Source organism: Staurois parvus, unplaced genomic scaffold (genome assembly GCF_062004578.1).
Source record: "Staurois parvus isolate SC_StPar_1 unplaced genomic scaffold, SC_StPar_1.0 ptg000132l, whole genome shotgun sequence".
NCBI lineage: Eukaryota > Metazoa > Chordata > Amphibia > Anura > Ranidae > Staurois > Staurois parvus.
In genome coordinates this window covers 5,659,818-5,679,349 of record NW_028317928.1, presented here as the reverse complement: position 1 = coordinate 5,679,349, position 19,532 = coordinate 5,659,818, and the positions used below count along the sequence as shown (strand labels likewise).

At 48.3% G+C, this 19,532-nt stretch overlaps 1 protein-coding gene across 1 annotated transcript in view; it reads left to right on the top strand.

Annotated features, from left to right (window-relative positions):
- The window catches only part of LOC149466215 (uncharacterized), a 475,763-nt gene that overhangs the window by 93,222 nt on the left and 363,009 nt on the right, over window positions 1-19,532 (top strand). The gene's annotated exons all lie outside the window — the stretch shown is intronic.

The following is a 19,532-nucleotide window of genomic DNA, read 5'->3' as shown; positions in this document are numbered from 1 at the left end:
GGCACTTTGGTAGAGATCAAGCTGCAATAAAAAAATAATAATTCCATTTCACCCTTTAAAATGCAAGCACACGCCTAACGAAATGTAGCACGGGGCAGCAGAATCTGTAACATGTTACACCCTGAATATACAGAATGTTGTGAAAGGTGAACTTGTCCTTTAAGAAGTTAAAGCTGAAAGCTCTGTATGGATACTTAGAGCTGAAGATCAGCTTTCAGGTAAAAGTGATCAGGGCAGCTCTACGACCACTTGATCATTTTTACAGGGCTCTGCACATCTGTCCAATTTGAAGGTTTCCCATTGCTGAGTTCCTGGGTCTGTACACCTGCTGTGCCAATTATAAGGGGTTCCCATCATCACTGTGCTGAGTTCCTGGGTCTGAACACCTGCTGTGACCGTTATGAGGGGTTCCCACCATCCCTGTGATGAGTTCCTGCGTCTGTACACCTGCTGTGCTCATTATGAGGGGTTCCCACCATCCCTGTGCCGAGTTCCTTGGTCTGTACACTCGCTGTGCCCATTATGAGGAATTCCCACCATCCCTGTGATTAGTTCCTGGGTCTGTACACCCGCTGTGCCCATTATGAGGAATTCCCACCATCCCTGTGATTAGTTTCTAGGTCTGTACACCCGCTGTGCCCATTATGAGGGGTTTCCACCATCCCTGTGCTGAGTTCTAGGGTCTGTACACCCGCTGTGCCAATTATGAGGGGTTCCCATCATCCCTGTGCTGAGTTCCTGGAACACCTGCTGTGCCCATTATGAGGGGTTCCCACCATCCCTGTGCTGAGTTCCTGGAACACCTGCTGTGCCCATTATGAGGGGTTCCCACCATCCCTGTGCTGAGTTCCTGGAACACCTGCTGTGCCCATTATGAGGGGTTTCCACCATCCCTGTGCTGGGTCCCTGGAACACCTGCTGTGCACATTATGAGGGGTTCCCACCATCCCTGTGCTGAGTTCCTGGGTCTGTACACCTACTGTGCCCATTATGAGGGGTTCCCACCATCCCTGTGCTGAGTTCCTGGGTCTGAACACCTGCTGTGCCCATTATGAAGGGTTCCCACCATGACTCCCTGTACTCAGAGTATGTCTTCAGTCTTCTGGGATAAATGTTCACTCTCAAAGCCTGAGGACATCTTGAAATGGAGGAGAGATGAGGAGGAGGGGAGTATGACAGTCAGAGCTCTAATTGGAAAAAATAAAATTGTCCAGAGTTGTCCTCCAATCTGCTCGCGTTGAAGACAGGCTTGGCGCTGACCTCCCTCCAAGGCAGGCTTGACGCTGACCTCCCTCCAAGGCAGGCTTGATGCTGACCTCCCTCCATCAGTGTGCCGCCATTGGCCAGTTAGACTGCCCTTCAAACTGAAGGTGAAGGAAGTGATGGCAGCTGCCTGGGAGTCAAACTTTTCTTTCACCCAAAGATTTTACTGAAGAGAAGTCAATGTATCTCGCACATGGATTGGATCAGAGACATATCGTACCGTTTTCTTGAAGGTGTTGACATCGGTGTGTTGAAGTTGTTGCATGCTGCAGCTTTCCTAGTCGTCCCGTCGAGGTGGCCGTGGTCATAAGACAGCGTACGGTACGACGAGGCCACACAGACAACAGATCCCCAATCTGACCAATATGGGCTAAACCACGTAACAACCATGGGAGGGGGGTCCCTACACAATGGTACGTTCATGTTGTGCGCCCTTCTATCCATGAAACAGGCCCAACTACAGGGCATCAGAAACCCCAAACGGGCACACCTGGCGACCGCCCTAGCGTCCAGCTGTCAGGGCCTGAGAGCTTCCATGTAGCCAATGCTTTGACATGTGACAAGCCACTAAAGGTCACATGACCTCCCCCATCCCATACAGAGAGCTGGATCCCTATCTCTCATCTCCATCCTCTTTCTATAGAAGAATAAGAAGAAGACATTATTACCTCCTCCTCACTGTGCAACCCCTCTGCAGCCTCACACCCCCACCAGGAGGATTCTTCCACTGGCTGCAGCTCCTCCTCCCTCAAGGCTACAACAAAATGGCCGCCCCTCTTAAAAACCGCACGCTTGAGCACGCGCGTTGCTATAGCAACCAGGAAGCCGCCGTCAGACGTTGAACGCACAATAGCAACTGGGCGGAAGTCTCTGCTCTCCGCGCTGCCTAGCAACCAGCTCACGCTTGCAGCTGTTGCTAGAGGGCGAATGTTTCCCAAAACACCGAGAAACAGCAGCAGCCATGTTTCCTTAGCCTGGTATCTCAAGAGCCTTGAGGCTACTGTGGCGGCCATTTTGTTGTAGCTCAAAATGAAAACGAAGGCTTTTAGACTGGCTGGGTCACCTGAACTGCTCACCTGAGAAGGGATGGGGTTGTTAGAAGATGAGAGGTTTACCTAGAGGTCTGTCAGCTTAGCACTGGGGGAGGGGGGATGTGGTGCTATGACGTTACATTGGGGTGGTCTGTCTGGTTAGAAATACCCTGATGCCGGTCTGGTCTAAACATACAAGATCATAGGGAACTTTACGGTGCATTGTCGCCTGCTTCTGTCCTCAAAATCTCCAAACTTTTTAAACAAAAGGACTGTTTATTGTCCTTCAGACTTTAGGGGGGCCAGATTGTGGCCATTTTGAGTAGAAAAGGTCATGACATCAGAGAGCCCTATCGTTGGTGTCATTGGAATTAATAGTACCTCTTCGTTGGCATCATTGAGGAGGAATTCCACTCCTTTATTGGTGTCATTGGGTCCCATTGTTGGTGTCATTCGAAGAAATAGTTCCCCTTCGTTGTCATAATTGAGGAGGAATTCCGCTCCTTTATTGGTGTCACTGGATCCCATTATTGGTGTCATTGGAAGAAATTGTTTCTTATTACTGTCGTCATTGGGAGAAATTGTGTCCCTTCACTGGTGTCATTGGGAGGAAATATGCCCAATTGTTGGTAACAGTGGATGAAATAGTGCCCCAGGGGTCAGATAAAAGCCAGCAAAGTGCCGCAGTTTGGAGACCACTGCTCTAGATCGTGACATGGGCCCATTTCCAGGTTCTCCATCTGGTTTCCCCTGCAAACTCTATGGGTAACCATAGAAGTCTCACAACCCGCCCGTAAACTTATAAATTTTAACCACTTCAGCGTACGTATATATACATCCAGGATGGGAAGCGGGTATACCAGGATCATGGCTGTAGCTGGTTTCAATTTTTACAGCCAGTAATCGTCTTTCAGGTAAAAGTTATCTGAACGGCTTCACAGTCACCTGGTCACTTTTACAGGGCTTGGAACGGGGCCTTCCTCCCACCACTGCCGTTCCTGGGCACTCCTATTCCATCAGCTAGCCCGGGATGGCTGCAAGTAGTTCGGTTGGCTGCCCACAGAGGAGAGGGAGGAACATCTGTTCTTCCCTCTCCTCTGTAACTAAAGAAGCCGGAACTGACTGAGTTCTGGTTTTGGTGCTGTTTCCCTGGTTGTGCCGGCCAGGTAATTATCGGATCAAACTGTTATGTGTTTGATATGTGTTTGTGTGGATCCAACGCTTTGAAGGGCAGGGGGGAAATTGAGGTTTAACTCCTTGCCCTCCAGAGGATTTACCCCTCTTCCTGCCCAGTCCATTTTTTTGCTATACTGCGCTGCGTTACTGGATAATGTCCCAGAATTCCCGGCACCGCTTACCTCTCCCATCAGCAGTTCAACGATCTCTTGGGCAACTTCTAAAATCTTGAATCTTCTGCTTATTTTTCTCTAGAGTCAGGAAGGTGAGTGGAGGCATGGTAATGGGACTCTCTGACCTCTCTGGTCAGGTTTGTGTTTTATTAATAGAGATAAGAGTGATGTCATGTGACCTCCCAGAATCCTCCTCACCTCTCCGGTCAGGTCTGTGTTTTGTTAATAGAGATAAGAGTGATGTCATGTGACCTCCCAGAATCCTCCTCACCTCTCCGGTCAGGTCTGTGTTTTGTTAATAGATATAAGAGCGATGTCATGTGACCTCCCAGAATCCTTCTCACCTCTCCGGTCAGGTCTGTGTTTTATTAATAGAGTTAAGAGGGATGTCATGTGACCTCCCAGAATCCTCCTCACCTCTCCGGTCAGGTCTGTGTTTTATTAATAGAGATAAGAGGGATGACGTGACCTCCCAGAATCCTCCTCATCTCTCCGGTCAGGTCTGTGTTTTATCAATAGAGATAAGAGTGATGTCATGTGATCTCCCAGAATCCTCCTCACCTCTCCGGTCAGCTCTGTGTTTTATGAACAGAGATAAGAGTGATGTCATGTGACCTCCCAGAATCCTCCTCACCTCTCCAGTCAGCCGGTAGATGATCTCCAGGGTGAGGTTTAATATCCTCCCAGTTACGGGACTTTGATTTTTCTCCATTCTTGCTAAGGTGGTCATGTGATCTGTACAGGATCCTCTCCTCTCTGAAACAGACACAGATAATAAACTTATACACTGCTCAAAAAAATGAAAGGAAGGCTTTGTAATCCAAGTCTAGCATCAAGTCAATGAAACTCCTGGGATATCGATCTGGTCAGGTAAGTCGCAGGGGAGTTGTTAATCAGTTTCAACTGCTTTGGTGCTAATGAAATTAACAACAGGTGCACTAGATGGGCAACAATGAGACAACCTCCAAAACAGGAATGGTTTTACAGGTGGAGGCCACTGATATTTTTTTCCCTTCTCATCTTTTCTGACTGTATTTCAATAGTTTTGCAATTGTCTAGGGTCAGTGTCACTACTGGTAGCATGAGGCCATACATGGACCCTACAGAGGTTGCACAGGCAGACCAACTCCTCCAGGATGGCACATCAATATGTGCTATTGCCAGAAGGGCATGGAGGAGATTCCAGGAGACAGGCAGTTACTCTAGGAGAGCTGGACAGGGCCGTAGAAGGTCCTTAACCCATCAGCAGGACCGGTATCTGCTCCTTTGTGCAAGGAGGAACAGGATGAACACTGCCAGAGCCCTACAAAATGACCTCCAGCAGGCCACTGGTGTGAATGTCTCTGACTAAACAATCAGAAATAGAATTCATTAGGGTGGCCTGAGGGCCCGACATCCTTTAGTGGGCCCTGTGCTCACTGCCCGACACCATAGAGCTTGATTGGCATTTGCCATTGAACACCAGAATTGGCAGGTCCACCACTGGCACCCTGTGCTTTTCACAGATGTGAACAGGTTCACACTGAGCATATGTGACAGACGTGAAAGGGTCTGGAGAAGCCATGGAGAACGTCCTGCTGCCTGTCACATCGTTCAGCATGACCGTTTTGGTGGTGGGTCAGTGATGGTTTGGGGAGGCATATCCATGGAGGGATGCACAGACCTCTACAGGCTAGACAATGGCACCCTTACTGCCATTAGGTATCGGGATGAAATCCTTGGACCCATTGTCAGACCCTAGGCTGGTGCAGTGGGTCCTGGGTTCCTCCTGGTGCAGGACAATGCCCCGCCTCATGTGGAGAGAGTATGCAGGCAGTTCCTGGAGGATGAAGGAATTGATGCCATTGAATGGCCCCCACGCTCGCCTGACCTAAATCCAATAGAACACGTCTGGGATATCATGTTTTGGTCCATCCGTCGCTGCCAGGTGGCACCTCAGACTGTCCAGAAGCTCTGGGAGGTAATCCCCCAGGACACCATCCGTGGTCTCATTAGGAGCATGCCCCGACGTTGTAAGCATGCATACAAGCACATGGGGGCCATACAAACTACTGAGGACCATTCTGAGTTGCTGCAATGAAATTTCAGCAAAATGGACTCGCCTGCTGCATCATTTCTTCACTTTGATTTTCGGGGTGTCTTTGCATTCAGTCCTCTGTAGGTCGATCATTTTCATTTCCATCAAACGATGGGGCATCCTTACGTTCCTAACACATTACCCCGTCCATGTCAGTATAGAGATCTAGTAGGAGATTTCACCCCATTGAGATCTGATGGATTTTCAAAATTCTTCCTTTCATTTTTTTGAGCAGTGTAGTCCATACTGCTTTTTGGACTCCATTATAGGTTTTGTTTATTAGTGTAACTAAAGGAAAATAAAGTTGGATTCCAGCAAGAACATATTTTAGGCTTGGATGGAGTAGGAAAGGGTAAAAAACCCAGTTTGGGTCTATGTTGGGGCATTTCCACCCATTGGGTATCAGAAAGAACATTAAGTGAAGGAAATCAGCCCAGTGGAGACACAGACATATAATAATCTGATAGAGGCTATAACCATTCTCCTCTCCAACCAAAGCTGAAAAAATCATCGTAGTTGGGCTGTAATCCTTTCCCTGCACTTTTCAACTATTGACTGTCAGATGGGCTATAAGCTCCCGCCATGTTTCCCAGACTTCATGCTTCAAAAGGCGGACCTGTAACGCCATGGTGGGGGCTGCCTGGTAAGGAGACGGAGACCATTGAACATGCATTTGCTGATGTTCTCAACCACCTAGTAAGAACCCAGAAGCAACATGTATAACATCATTTCCAAGTCCTGATGTCACTTTCCCTGACCACTGTGAATGTGAATGCTCTGTTAGCTTCAATGGAGGGCAGGTGAGACATCAGGGGTATAATAGACCCTTGATGTCTCGTAAATTTGAACCTGTCACAAAAAAGAAGTATCACATAGGGGACTTTTGTCCCCTATGTGATAAAAAACAATGTTTAGTGGGGAAAAAAAGTGGATAAAAATGAAGTACACCCAAGTACATAAAACATCCTCCTGAAAAAACGCCTTCAAACCCCACTTACATACGTAGGAAAATGTTGAGTGTGTTGATACCTACTGAGTGAGAGCAATAATTAGAAGCCCAATATTCATGGTTAACTCTAAACTGATGACCTGTAGGGACTTTTAGAGAGTCACCTATGGATAATATAGGTACCAGAGTTTGTTAACGTTTCACGGGTGCTTACGGTTTAACCCCTTGCCCTCCAGAGGATTTCCCCCCCTTCCCGACCAGGCCATTTTTGTGCTGCGGCGCTGCATTACATTAAATGACAATTGCGCGGTCATGCAACGCTGCACCCAAATTAAATTTATGTCCTTTTTTTTCCCATGAATAGAGCTTTTTTTTGGTGGTATTTGATCGCCTGTGCATTTTGTATTTTTTTGCACTATAAACAAAAAAAGACCGACAATTTTGAGAAAAAAAAACAATATTTGTGACTTTTTGCTATTAAACATGTCCAGTAAAAAAATTTAAAAAATCAAATCTTGTCATAAGTTTAGGCCAAAACATATTCTGCTCCATGTCTTTGCTAAAAAAAAAATCCCAATACGTGTAAATTAATTGGTTTACGTAAAAGTTATAGCGTCTACAAATGGCAGTAGATATACTGTTTTTTTAAAATTTATTTTTACTAGTAATGGCGGCGATCAGCGACTTATAGCGGGACTGCGGCGGGCACTCTGACACTGGGGGGGAACTGACTTGGTGTCACTGACATCCCCAGTGACACCAATACAGTGATCGGTGCTAATAAAAAGCACTGACACTGTACTAATGGCACTGGGCAGGAAGGGGTTAACATGGGCGATTAAAGGGTTAACTGTGTGCTGTTTTACATAATTTTCTGTGTTTGTGCTTCACTGGAAGCACACTGCATTGGATGGCTGTGCTGTGCTGTGCAGGAGCTGGAGGAGAACTCTAACAGTTCTCCCCCCCCCTTGGCAATTACTGGGCGCTGGTGAGTAATCACCATCCGCGACATGGTGATTGACAGCCACAGCCGCGAATGGTGGTGTGGGTAGGTTGAGCGCCCCCTACCCAGAGATTCAAAATCACATATATATATATACAAGATTTTGGGCACAGCTGCCACCCTGTTGCAGTATTTCTGCTATGGGGCGGAGCTAAAGCGGTTAAAGCTTGACATGTTGGGTATCTATTTACTCAGCACGACCTCATTTTTCATATTTAACCAGAAAAAAAACAGGCACTGTATTGTGTTTGTGAGCCCCATAATCAAATGTAGTGTAATACTGCTCCTAATACACTTTTGCACTAATATTGTGTGACATCAAATATTGGCACCAAAATCATTTCATTCCCCAGGGTCTCTTCTTTCAGACAATGTGTTTTTTGTTTTTTGGGGGGGGGGGGGTTAAGTAATTTTCAGGCCCAAACACGTACTAGAAAAAAACATGCAAAAACGATTTGGGCAGCAAAAGACACCATGTTGGGTATTGCTTGCATTTGGATGCAATAGAATTAGTTTGTGTTTTTTTCTTTTGCTGAAGACAGATTTGAGAAACAATTGCGCAAATATCATGCAATGGAAAATATTGCAACTGCCATTTTTTTATTCTACAGGTTCTCTGCTTTCAGAAAAGATCCACTTACTTCCTCTGCTATTAACTATACAACTTTCATTTTGTGCCCTACATCACTTCCTGTTTGTCTTTCTATTACTTGCCTATACCTGACATCACTTCCTGTCTTCACTCAACATCACTTTCTGTCTGCACCTGACATTACTTACTGTCTACACTTCCTGTCAGTTTCTTTTTGTCCCTTTCACTGACAATAAGTCATGGCACCATCTTTTGGAGAATGTACAAACTGCAGCTTGCATTGCCTCATCAGTGCTGCCTCTTCGTACCTCTTCATCGGTGCCTATCAGTGTAGTCTCATCAGTACCCATCAGTGTATCCTCATCAGTGCCCAAAAGTGCAGCCTCATCAGTGCCCATCAGTGTAGCCTCATCAGTGCCCATCAGTGTAGCTTCATCAGTGCCCATCAGTGTAGCCTCATCAGTGCTCAACAGTGCAGCCTCATCAGTGCCCATCAGTGTAGCCTCATCAGTGCTCAACAGTGCAGCCTCATCAGTGCAGCCTCATCAGCGCACATCAGTGAACCAGAAAAATTACTTATTTGTAAAATTTTCAGAATTTGTTTAGCAGCCACTTGCTTTTACCGCCTCCTGGCAACCCACATGAATGAACCCGTAAAGCAGAGATAACGCTCATTGTTGCAAACAGTGAGTAGGAAGGCTCTTTATTGTAGAAGAGACATGTGTTGACTGGTATGCAATAAAATACACCTTCCTGCCTGCTTGCAGCATCCTCTGGCATGCAAAATGAGCTGTGCATGCATATTTCATCTTACATTGCTAGGACGACTGACTACCGCGCATGCCCAGATGCCCTAAGACCAAAACTTAGAGGAAGATGCCAGCAAGGGATGGGGACCGGTGACAGAAAGGTAAGTGTAGCTCTGCTATAATGAAAAGCTGATGGTCACTGATGAGATTACACTGATGGTTACTGATGAGAGGAACAAAGAGGCAGCACTGATGAGGCTACAATGATGGGCACTGATGAGGCTGCACTGATGGGCACTGATAAGGCTGCACTGTTGGGCATTGATGAGGCTACACTGATGGTCACTGATTAGGAGGAATGAAAAGGCAGCAATGATGAGGCTACACTGATGGGCACTGATGAGGAGGGACGAAGAGGCAGCATTGAGGTTACACTGTTGGGCACTGATGAGGCTGTACTGATGGGCACTAATGAGGAGGAATGAAGAGTCAGCACTGATGAGGCTACACTGATGGGCACTGATGAGGAGAAATGAAGAGGCAGCACTGATGATGCTGCACTGATGCGCACTGATGAGGAGGAACGAAGAGGCAACACTGATGCGCACTGATGAGGCTACACTGATGGGCACTGATGAGGCTACAATTCACCCACCACTTCTAATTATCACCCCCTCCCTTTCCCTATTCATTGATACAGATCTTAAGAGAATTTCCATACTTGCAGAAGCCACCTCTAGGCCAGCAGTGGCAATGACCTCTGTGACACAGACTCTAAAACTAGTCATACATGCTTATCTGGCCAAATTTCAATCCATGTATGGGCAGTGTGGTTGCACAGAAGTCAATTTACTGATCGACTTCTGTACAACTACCTTGTCGGATTTTCCCTGCAGTGCTTCAGACTCAGTGTATTCTGATGGCTGAAAAGTCCCCCCACTTTCAGAATTCAAAAGCTCAGTGGAGATGATTCCCTCATCAACATTGAGTGCGTGGATGGGGGAATCAAGTCAGTTTTCTTTTTATTCAACCTACTGGTTGAATAAAAAAAATGACTCATCTGTGGGTTACCTTACTGTTTGGGTGGCAAAGGTGAAATCAAGTTCTCAAAGAGAAGTAAAGTGGAGGGCAGGTCCACCAACACATCTGCTTTTGTACATGCAGGTGAAACTCGAAAAATTAGAATATCGTGCAAAAGTTCATTTATTTCAGTAATGCAACTTAAAAGGTGAAACTAATATATGAGAGAGACTCATTGGGGTTTATTTACTAAAGCTGGAGAGTCCAAAATCAGACTCCCTTCTGCATAGAAACCAATCAGCTTCCAGGTTTCATTGCCAAAGCTTCATTGAACAAGCTGAGGTTAGAAGCTGATTGGTTTCTATGCAGAAGGGAGTCTGATTTTGGACTCTCCAGCTTTAGTAAATAAACCCCATTATGTCAGGGATCCAGGTATGACCAGAGGTGTGTGGACTGACACAGGGAATGGCAGGCTTCAGGAGTGATGAAATAAGAATATCATTTATAAGGAACCACACGAGTATACAAACACACAGTATAAAACAAAACCAAACCTCCAACTAATGTCAGTATGTTCAGGAACACAGACAGGTGTAGTCAGGGCTGGAGAGGTAGAGTGGTCAGGCAGGCCGGGTCAGGAACAATCGGGCAGAAGAGGTACAAAGGGAGCAGGCAGGAGAAAGGTCAGGAACAGCCGGGGTCGGTGCAGGCGGAGTTTGATCAGTGTCAGAGTCAAGCAGAGGAAACAGGCAGGCAGACGACAGGATCAGGTACAGAGGCTCATGGGAACCAACACCAAGGCACTGATTGCTGGCCTGGTACTGCTTAAATACATCTCCTGCAATCAGCCTCAGGTGAGGGCTTGATTGCAGGAGTTAGACCCTGGCTGTTGAAAGCACCCGCTGGCAAGCACCGGTACTGCAGCCCACACAGCAGGTGAGCCCCAGCATCACCAGCGGTGAGTCCAATCCTGACACATTACATGCAAAGCAAAATAGTTGAAGCCGTGATTTGTCATAATTGTGATGATTATGGCTAGAGATGAGCGAATCGAAGTATCCGAAGTGGAATTCGAGTCGAATATCGGAAAAATTTCGATTCGTGCCGAATCCGAAAAACAGCCTAATTCGGACGCGCGAATCGAAATTTTTCAGAAAATGGCGGCTGACATGTGCGGCGACGGAGCGGGGATGTCGGGGAAGGCGCGCAGACAAGGCGCGCTGCCCCATAATGCATTCCTCAACGACATGTGATCGCATCAGCCAATCAGCAGCCAGCCAGCCAGCACTGTGTAATGGTCGAGGTATATATAGCGGCCATTTTGGAAATCTTCATTTGCCTGCAGTCATTGAACAGAGGCAGACCGCTCTGTACTAGGGACAGGGACAGAGTTAGGGCCACAGAAACGAGAATTGGGGACAGAGAGAAGTTACTTAGGGACAGAGAACCATTACTCAGGGACACAGACTTGTTAATGAGGGCCACAGAATCGTTATTTAGGGACAAAGAAACGCTAGTTAGGGCCACAGAATTCATACTCAGGGACAGACAGAATTGTTACTCAGTGCCAGAGAATTGTTACTTAGGGCCACAGAAACGTTATTAGGGCCACAGAATTTTTACTCAGGGACAGACAGAATTGTTACTGAGTGCCAGAGAATTGTTACTCAGGGACAGACAGAATTGTTACTGAGTGCCAGAGAATTCTTACTCAGGGCCACAGAATTCATTCTCAGGGACAGACAGAATTGTTACTCAGGGACAGACAGAATTGTTACTGAGTGCCAGAGAATTGTTACTCAGGGACAGACAGAATTGTTACTGAGTGCCAGAGAATTGTTACTCAGGGACAGACAGAATTGTTACTGAGTGCCAGAGAATTGTTACTCAGGGACAGACAGAATTGTTACTGAGTGCCAGAGAATTGTTACTCAGGGACAGACAGAATTGTTACTGAGTGCCAGAGAATTGTTACTCAGGGACAGACAGAATTGTTACTGAGTGCCAGAGAATTGTTACTCGCACAGACACAAAATTGTTACTTGCACAGACACAGAATTGTTACTCGCACAGACACAGAATTGTTACTCAGGGCCACAGAATTCATACTCAGGGACAGACAGAATTGTTACTGAGTGCCAGAGAATTGTTACTCAGGGACAGACAGAATTGTTACTGAGTGCCAGAGAATTCTTACTCAGGGACAGACAGAATTGTTACTGAGTGCCAGAGAATTGTTACTCTCACAGACACAAAATTGTTACTTGCACAGACACAGAATTGTTACTCGCACAGAGACAGAATTGTTACTCAGGGCCACAGAATTCATACTCAGGGACAGACAGAATTGTTACTGAGTGCCAGAGAATTGTTACTCAGGGACAGACAGAATTGTTACTGAGTGCCAGAGAATTGTTACTCTCACAGACACAAAATTGTTACTTGCACAGACACAGAATTGTTACTTGCACAGACACACAATTGTTACTCAGGGCCACAGAATTCATACTCAGGGACAGACAGAATTGTTACTGAGTGCCAGAGAATTCTTACTCAGGGCCACAGAATTCATACTCAGGGACAGACAGAATTGTTACTCAGGGACAGACAGAATTGTTACTGAGTGCCAGAGAATTGTTACTCAGGGACAGACAGAATTGTTACTGAGTGCCAGAGAATTCTTACTCAGGGACAGACAGAATTGTTACTGAGTGCCAGAGAATTGTTACTCTCACAGACACAAAATTGTTACTTGCACAGACACAGAATTGTTACTCGCACAGAGACAGAATTGTTACTCAGGGCCACAGAATTCATACTCAGGGACAGACAGAATTGTTACTGAGTGCCAGAGAATTGTTACTCAGGGACAGACAGAATTGTTACTGAGTGCCAGAGAATTGTTACTCTCACAGACACAAAATTGTTACTTGCACAGACACAGAATTGTTACTTGCACAGACACACAATTGTTACTCAGGGCCACAGAATTCATACTCAGGGACAGACAGAATTGTTACTGAGTGCCAGAGAATTCTTACTCAGGGCCACAGAATTCATACTCAGGGACAGACAGAATTGTTACTCAGGGACAGACAGAATTGTTACTGAGTGCCAGAGAATTGTTACTCAGGGACAGACAGAATTGTTACTGAGTGCCAGAGAATTCTTACTCAGGGACAGACAGAATTGTTACTGAGTGCCAGAGAATTGTTACTCTCACAGACACAAAATTGTTACTTGCACAGACACAGAATTGTTACTCGCACAGAGACAGAATTGTTACTCAGGGCCACAGAATTCATACTCAGGGACAGACAGAATTGTTACTGAGTGCCAGAGAATTGTTACTCAGGGACAGACAGAATTGTTACTGAGTGCCAGAGAATTGTTACTCTCACAGACACAAAATTGTTACTTGCACAGACACAGAATTGTTACTTGCACAGACACACAATTGTTACTCAGGGCCACAGAATTCATACTCAGGGACAGACAGAATTGTTACTGAGTGCCAGAGAATTCTTACTCAGGGCCACAGAATTCATACTCAGGGACAGACAGAATTGTTACTCAGGGACAGACAGAATTGTTACTGAGTGCCAGAGAATTGTTACTCAGGGACAGACAGAATTGTTACTGAGTGCCAGAGAATTCTTACTCAGGGACAGACAGAATTGTTACTGAGTGCCAGAGAATTGTTACTCTCACAGACACAAAATTGTTACTTGCACAGACACAGAATTGTTACTCGCACAGAGACAGAATTGTTACTCAGGGCCACAGAATTCATACTCAGGGACAGACAGAATTGTTACTGAGTGCCAGAGAATTGTTACTCAGGGACAGACAGAATTGTTACTGAGTGCCAGAGAATTGTTACTCTCACAGACACAAAATTGTTACTTGCACAGACACAGAATTGTTACTTGCACAGACACACAATTGTTACTCAGGGCCACAGAATTCATACTCAGGGACAGACAGAATTGTTACTGAGTGCCAGAGAATTCTTACTCAGGGACAGACAGAATTGTTACTGAGTGCCAGAGAATTGTTACTCTCACAGACACAAAATTGTTACTTGCACAGACACAGAATTGTTACTCGCACAGAGACAGAATTGTTACTCAGGGCCACAGAATTCATACTCAGGGACAGACAGAATTGTTACTGAGTGCCAGAGAATTGTTACTCGCACAGACACAAAATTGTTACTTGCACAGACACAGAATTGTTACTCGCGCAGACACAGAATTGTTACTCAGGGCCACAGAATTCATACTCAGGGACAGACAGAATTGTTACTGAGTGCCAGAGAATTGTTACTCAGGGACAGACAGAATTGTTACTGAGTGCCAGAGAATTGTTACTCAGGGACAGACAGAATTGTTACTGAGTGCCAGAGAATTGTTACTCAGGGACAGACAGAATTGTTACTGAGTGCCAGAGAATTGTTACTCAGGGACAGACAGAATTGTTACTGAGTGCCAGAGAATTGTTACTCAGGGACAGACAGAATTGTTACTGAGTGCCAGAGAATTGTTACTCAGGGACAGACAGAATTGTTACTGAGTGCCAGAGAATTGTTACTCGCACAGACACAAAATTGTTACTTGCACAGACACAGAATTGTTACTCGCACAGACACAGAATTGTTACTCGCACAGACACAGAATTGTTACTCAGGGCCACAGAATTCATACTCAGGGACAGACAGAATTGTTACTGCGTGCCAGAGAATTGTTACTCAGGGACACCTAATCGTTGAATTAAATAGTATGTCAGACAACATGCAGAGGAGTGGCAGAGGAGGCAATGTTTTAGGAGCGAGCAGACGTGGCAGCAGAGGAAGGGGTCGAGGCAGCAGTATTCGCAGCCAGAGGCCAGTGCTCCCGGTGTCATCCAGCGGTCGTGTCTCCACCGACAACCCTGCCGTCATTGATTGGTTGGCTCGGTCGTCTTCCTCTTCCCAGGTCACCTCTGACACCTACAGCCAACGGTCGGTGGGTACGTCAGACACAACCGTTAGTTGGCATGGCCCGGGACCAAGCCCACTGAAATCACGTGTCCTCTACCTGCCCCTGTCCTTTGCTGTTCCCTCACCAAGCGAAGTATCGCATGCTGTGGGCTCAGCCCCACTGTACAGTGAGGAAGAGCTAACAGAGGGCGGTCAGGAACGGGGGGAGACATCGGCCTTTTCAGCAGCCAAGCGAACAAGTACTGGCGAGGAGAGTGGCTCGGTAGCCGGTCTAGAGACAGGTCTGTCTCCTGACCCAGACGCAGCCGAGGGGGCTAGTAGTGAGGCGGAGACCCTACTTGATGATGAGGAGGTTGATCGCACTTGGCAGCCTCGTCGTCATCAGGCAATTTCTTCCGCATCATCAGGAGAAGAGGGTGGCAGCTTGGCAGCGAGCAAAACAGTCGGTGGGTTGCCCAGGAGACAGCAGCAGGGTCGCATCAGTGTCAGTGGAGCCAAACGTCCACGGAGTAGAGCACCAGCTCCACTGCAGCCTACCACCACGGCCAGTAGTGGTGCCGGTGCGCACGGAGGAAGTAGCAGTCAGCCAGTGAAGAGTAGCGGGGGCAAAGTTTCCTACTCGGTGGTGTGGCAATTTTTCCTCAAGCCGCCCGAGGAAGTAAACGTAGCCGTATGTCGACTATGTGGCCAGAAATGCAAGCGTGGCCAGGGGGCCCATGTTGGGACTACAGCGTTGCGTCAGCATATGCAGCGTCACCATTCGGTGGCCTGGGAAAACCGTGATAAACATACGGCGGTTCTGCCTGCCCCAGCCCCCGCTCCATCACCCGCTCCGTTACTTGCTCCGTCACCCGACGTCGTCAATCGCCCTCTATCAGCCAGTCAAGGCTCCAACACCTCTGCTGAGGGGAGTTGTCGCTCATTGGCATCTTCCGCTCGTTCAGATGCTCCTTCTCCTGCTACTCCTCTTCTCGGATTCCGTCAACAGTCTTTCTTGGAATCCGTATCCAAGAGACAACAGTTTGCGAGCACGCACCCGACGGTGCAAAAGCTGAACGTCCTCCTGTCCAAGTTGCTGGTGCTGCAGTCCCTCCCTTTCCAACTGGTGGACTCAGCACCTTTCCGAGAAATGATGGCTTGTGCCGCGCCGCGGTGGAGAGTGCCAAGCCGTCATTTCTTTGCCCAAAAGGCAGTGCCAGCCCTGCATTCACATGTAGAAGAGATGGTGGGCCAGTCTTTGAGCATGTCGGTCTCTGCCAAAGTGCACGGCAGCGCCGACGTGTGGAGCTGTAACTACGGTCAGGGACAGTACATGTCATTTACGGCCCACTGGGTGAACGTGGTGCCGGCACAGCCGCACCAGCAACTTGGACAGGTCACGACGCTTTTGCCTCCACGTTTGCACGTCCTTGGTCCAGCAAGCATGTCCGCCTCTACCACCTCTTTTTCCGCCGTGTCCTCAGCCGCCACCCCCGTGCCAAGTCCCATTACCCGACCGGCATATCACATGTGCAGGGCGCAACGGTGTCACGCTGTGCTGCACCTGGTATGCCTTGGCGAACGTAGTCACACAGGGGAGGAACTGCTGAGTGTAATGAACAGAGAAATCGACAGATGGCTGTCTCCGCGCAAACTAAAAATCGGAACCATGTTGACTGACAACGGAAAGAACATGGTGTCTGCTCTGCGTCAAGGAAGGTTGTGCCATGCGCCATGCATGGCTCACGTGTTCAATCTGGTTGTCAAGCGGTTCCTAAAATCCACCATCCCACTGCAAGACATCCTTAAAATGTCACGTAAACTGTGCATGCATTTCAGCCATTCCTACACCGCAAAGAACACCCTCATTGAGCTGCAGCGGCAGAACGGAATTCCACAGCATCGCCTGATCTGCGACGTTGCAACAAGGTGGAATTCAACCCTACACATGTTAGACCGCCTTTACGAGCAGCGAAAGGCCATCACCGATTTCCTGATGTTACAAGCGGATAAAGGTACTCCCCTGTGTAACTTAGATGTCAGCCATTGGCAGCTCATGCGTGACACCTGCCGCTTGCTCAGGCCCTTTGAGGAGGCCACGCTATTCGTGAGTCGGCAGGACTATGGGATGAACGACGTCATTCCTCTGTTGCACGTCCTGGAACAAATGCTGTTAACAATGGCTGGTCAGGGTGCGGTAGACGTGGCGCACAGATCTCAACGCCACATGACCCCTGTGGGGGCAGGACAGGAAGAAGAGGAGGAGGTAGAGGAGGACATTTGTGCTCAGGAATTATTGAGTGAAATGGGTGGTTTTTCCACTCAGCGGACAGGAGTGGAGGAGCAGGAGCATCTGGTAGAGGAGGAGGAGGAGGAGACAGAGGACCCAGACGCACCGTGGCAGTATGCTGTGGAGATGGAGGCAGGGAGTCCCTCGCATTCCTTGGCACAAATGGCCCATAGCATGCTCGGTTGCTTGCGTAGCGACAGCCGAATAATAACCATCAGACAGAGGGATGACTTTTGGCTGTCCACCTTGTTGGACCCTCGCTACCGGTCCAAAATGGTGGCCTTTTTCACACCTGCTGAGAGGGAGGCCAAAATTACGTACTATAAAAACCACCTATGTAGTCAGTTGGTCTCTGCCTTTGTGCGCCATCGTCCATCCTCAGACACTGTGGGCCCTGTGCGCTCGCGTTCCGCTGGCATGGCAGCAGGGGAGGGGTGGGGTGGTAGGAGCAGTGGCAGCTCCACCAGCAGCGGCTGCCTCAGTCTGCAGTCGATGATGAGTAGCTTTCTTCACCAGCGCAGTGAGGAAACTACTAACCAGCCGCAGCAGCAGCAGCAGCATCAGGTGGACCTGGAGCAGGAGCTCAAACAACAGGCTTGGGCCTACTTGGACAGCACCCTGCCAACCGAGGTAGACAATCCCCTTGACTACTGGGCAACGAAACTTGACCTTTGGCCCCAACTAGCTGAATTTGCCCTTGAAAGGCTGTCATGCCCGGCCAGTAGCGTGGCATCGGAGCGCGTGTTTAGTGCGGCAGGAGGTATTGTAACTCCGCGGAGGACACGACTGTCCACCCAAAGTGTGGAGAGACTCACGTTTGTGAAAATGAATCAGGCGTGGATTAGTCTGGATTTCAAACCACCAGTTCCTGACACAACTGACTAAATCCGCCATGAATCATGCCTCAAACATGTGCCACTTTCAGGTCTCCTCACACTGCTGGTGTGTTGAATTTTTTGACATAGGGTGCTGGCAGATTACGGGCCTCCTATAGCTGCTGCCAGGCCCCTAATCTGCCATAGGCCCCTATATACCACCTCCTCCTGCTGCTGCCAGGTCCAGAGTCTCTCATGGGTCCCTGTACGGCCTCCCATTGCTGCTGTCTCCATCGCCACACTCTGCTGCCATGTGCCACTTTCAGGTCTCTTCACACTGCTGGTGTGTTAAATTTTTTGACATAGGGTGCAGGCAGATTACGGGCCTCACATAGCTGCTGCCAGGCCCCTAATCTGCCATGGGCCCCTATATACCGCCTCCTCATGCTGCTGCCAAGTCCAGAGTCTCTCATGGTCCCTGTACGGCCTCCCATTGCTGCTGTCTCCATCGCCACACTCTGCTGCCATGTGCCACTTTCAGGTCTCTTCACACTGCTGGTGTGTTTAATTTTTTGACATAGGGTGCAGGCAGATTACGGGCCTCACATAGCTGCTGCCAGGCCCCTAATCTGCCATGGGCCCCTATATACCGCCTCCTCATGCTGCTGCCAAGTCTAGAGTCTCTCATGGGTCCCTGTACGGCCTCCCATTGCTGCTGTCTCCATCGCCACACTCTGCTGCCATGTGCCACTTTCAGGTCTCTTCACACTGCTGGTGTGTTAAATTTTTTGACATAGGGTGCAGGCAGATTACGGGCCTCACATAGCTGCTGCCAGGCCCCTAATCTGCCATGGGCCCCTATATACCGCCTCCTCATGCTGCTGCCAAGTCTAGAGTCTCTCATGGGTCCCTGTACGGCCTCCCATTGCTGCTGTCTCCATCGCCACACTCTGCTGCCATGTGCCACTTTCAGGTCTCTTCACACTGCTGGTGTGTTTAATTTTTTGACATAGGGTGCAGGCAGATTACGGGCCTCACATAGCTGCTGCCAGGCCCCTAATCTGCCATGGGCCCCTATATACCGCCTCCTCATGCTGCTGCCAAGTCCAGAGTCTGTCATGGTCCCTGTACGGCCTCCCATTGCTGCTGTCTCCATCGCCACACTCTGCTGCCATGTGCCACTTTCAGGTCTCTTCACACTGCTGGTGTGTTAAATTTTTTGACATAGGGTGCAGGCAGATTACGGGCCTCACATAGCTGCTGCCAGGCCCCTAATCTGCCATGGGCCCCTATATACCGCCTCCTCATGCTGCTGCCAAGTCCAGAGTCTGTCATGGTCCCTGTACGGCCTCCCATTGCTGCTGTCTCCATCGCCACACTCTGCCATGTGCCACTTTCAGGTCTCCTCACACTGCTGGTGTGTTGAATTTTTTG